Genomic DNA, 2,577 nt, shown 5'->3' with positions numbered 1-2,577 from the left:
GGGTCCCCTAGATCCCCCTACCTTTTGAACATAAATTGATCGATACAAATTTATTTTTAATAAATAAATAAAACCCTTCTCAATATTTATTCCTCTACTAGCTGAACCATCAACTTTTTTGCTCATCTCCTTCTTCAAAACTAAGAATCATGTCTTTAATTCTCTTCATAAGTAAAGACGAAAATTTGAATTCAGATGAACTCGTTATCTAAGAGCTGCATCCATTATCATCTATAGGTGCCTCCACGATTGGACAATCTTGCTTTTATGTGTTAGGATTTTTGCCTGATTTTTTTTATCAAATTTGAGTATTAATTTTATATTGAAGGAACATAAAAATAGTACCATAATTACTTTTACTTTTTCCTAAAAAGAAAATATATTAAACACTTTCATATTTGGCTAACCTCTTTCTAAGAGGAAAGATTTTAGATCTCTATAAATAGATCTACCATAACAAATAGCATCCACAATATAGTCCTTGAGTTTTGTTTAGGGGGTGATTTCTCCCAATAAATTTTTATACTTTTTAAATTAATTTTTAATATGCAGGTCGATTGGCCAAACCATATCACGTTTTTAGTTTAGTTTTTCTTTGTCATCTAAATTATCATCTCCATAATTTACAACTTTAAGCTTCCGCATGAAGCACTATCAATTTCGAAGGCAAACACTATGCCCTTCTATCTTTCACCCAACGGAGAAAGAATTTCTAAATTGAGATATTATAATATTTCAAAAAACATAGATTAAAGTTGGTAAGAGTTCACAAAGAAAAAAATATGGGTAATTGAAGAAAGATAAAATTAGATAAGTTGTAAGAAGTGCATTCTGATTTAAGATATATGAATCTAAATGCAGCACATATGGATAATAAGATGTGCACTAAGATTTCAGATGCCTTAATCTTAATGTACATCTGCATATTAAAATGTTATATGAATATTAAATAATTAATACAGAGTATGTTATTGTTATTGTTATTTTTATACTTAGTAATTGAGATTGTGTGTGTGTCTCTCTCTCTTTTTTTTTTTTGAAAATGCAAATGTGTAATTTTATTTTTATTAATATCATATGGTGGTTGGTGATAATGATGGCGGTTGCGGATGTTAGTAAGTGACATGTTATCTACTGGTGGTGTTGTGAATAAAGTTGTTAGTGGTCGGTGATGGTGACTGACAGTAGTGTTTGATGGTGGTACGTAGATGGGATTGGTGGTGGGGAATAATGATGATGGATATATAGTAGTGATTAATGATGATGATTATCAGTAGTGATTGGTAGTTTTTGTGGTAATGATGATTGTTGTTGATGATTGTAAATGGTGGCTAATATGGTTGTGGTTGAAGATAGTAGTTTTGGGTGGTGGCGGCGGCGGCGATAGTTGATAATAAGTAATAAAATTTCAGTTAAATCAATAATTCTCATTTAAAAGTAATGAGCGGACGGTCAATAAAGCAAAATGAAAATCATGAGAAATCATGTTCAAATCCAGAATCTTGACTGATGTTCAAATCTCAGGCCTTGCACTTAAGGGTATGACCTAGGGTTGGCGATCAAGAAATTAACTCACACCCAATCTCCTAGTGAACAGAGTTACAATATTACATGATCTAATAAAAAATAACATGTATCAAATAAAAATAGTTGAGGTACGTACGACCTAACGCCACCGCTACTGATATCAGTTTAAAAATCAAACAAACTCAGTAACCCTACATGCATGCAAACAAACAAAAAAAAGTAAATGCAAGGTAAAGATAGATAGACTTACTGGGCTTCTAACAACAATTGAAGTGGAACTTCCATAATTTGAAAGATCAAATGAAATTTCCATACCAGAATTTCCAGATCCAACAACCAAAACATTTTTCCCTTGATACTTTTCACCAGATTTATATTCACTTGAATGAAAAATTTCACCTTTGAATTTTTCAAGTCCTAGAACTTTTGGAATATAGCCTTCATTATTTTCACCAGTAGCCAAAACCAAGAAATCACTAACATAAAGTTCCATTTCACCACTAGCCACATTTCTTTATTTGACATTCCATTTTTTCTCCTCATTGTTAAAGAAGGCTGATTCCACACAACTTTGGAATTTTGGTTTGATGTTGAATTTCTCAACATACTCATCTAAGTATTGAATAAATTCCTTTTTTGGCATATGCTTTGGTGATGAAGTTGCATGTGGTTATAAGGCAATGAACAAAAATCTTTAGATAAATGCAAGTGAAGTCTATCATAAGTTTTTTTCTTCCACAAAAAGCCACAACAATCTTCTTTTTCTAACACAGAATTTTTGATTGACAATTTGTTCAAACAAGCTGAAACAGCTAAACCTGATGGACCAGCTCCAATCACAACAACTTCAATTTCTTCCTTTGCAAAATTAACCATTCCGAAATTTTCGGAGAAGTAAAGGAAAGTTCTTTTTTTTTTTTTTTTTTTAAGTATGTAGAGAAAAAAAAAGTTGCACCATGGTTTCAAGAAAGGGGAATGTAGACAATGAGGTATGTATATATAGTCTTCAAAATTGATAAGAATGATAAGTTTTTTTTTTTTTTTTTTTTT

At 31.1% G+C, this 2,577-nt stretch overlaps 1 pseudogene; it reads right to left on the bottom strand.

Annotated features, from left to right (window-relative positions):
- Positions 1 to 1,777: 1,777 nt before the first annotated feature.
- On the bottom strand, positions 1,778 to 2,441 carry LOC107854710 (annotated as a pseudogene).
- Positions 2,442 to 2,577: the final 136 nt, after the last annotated feature.

The sequence above is a fragment of the Capsicum annuum genome, unplaced genomic scaffold (assembly GCF_002878395.1).
Source record: "Capsicum annuum cultivar UCD-10X-F1 unplaced genomic scaffold, UCD10Xv1.1 ctg79478, whole genome shotgun sequence".
In the NCBI taxonomy this organism is placed as follows: Eukaryota; Viridiplantae; Streptophyta; class Magnoliopsida; order Solanales; family Solanaceae; genus Capsicum; species Capsicum annuum.
The sequence above is the reverse complement of the archived record's forward strand: the minus strand, read 5'-3'. Positions and strand labels throughout refer to the sequence as shown.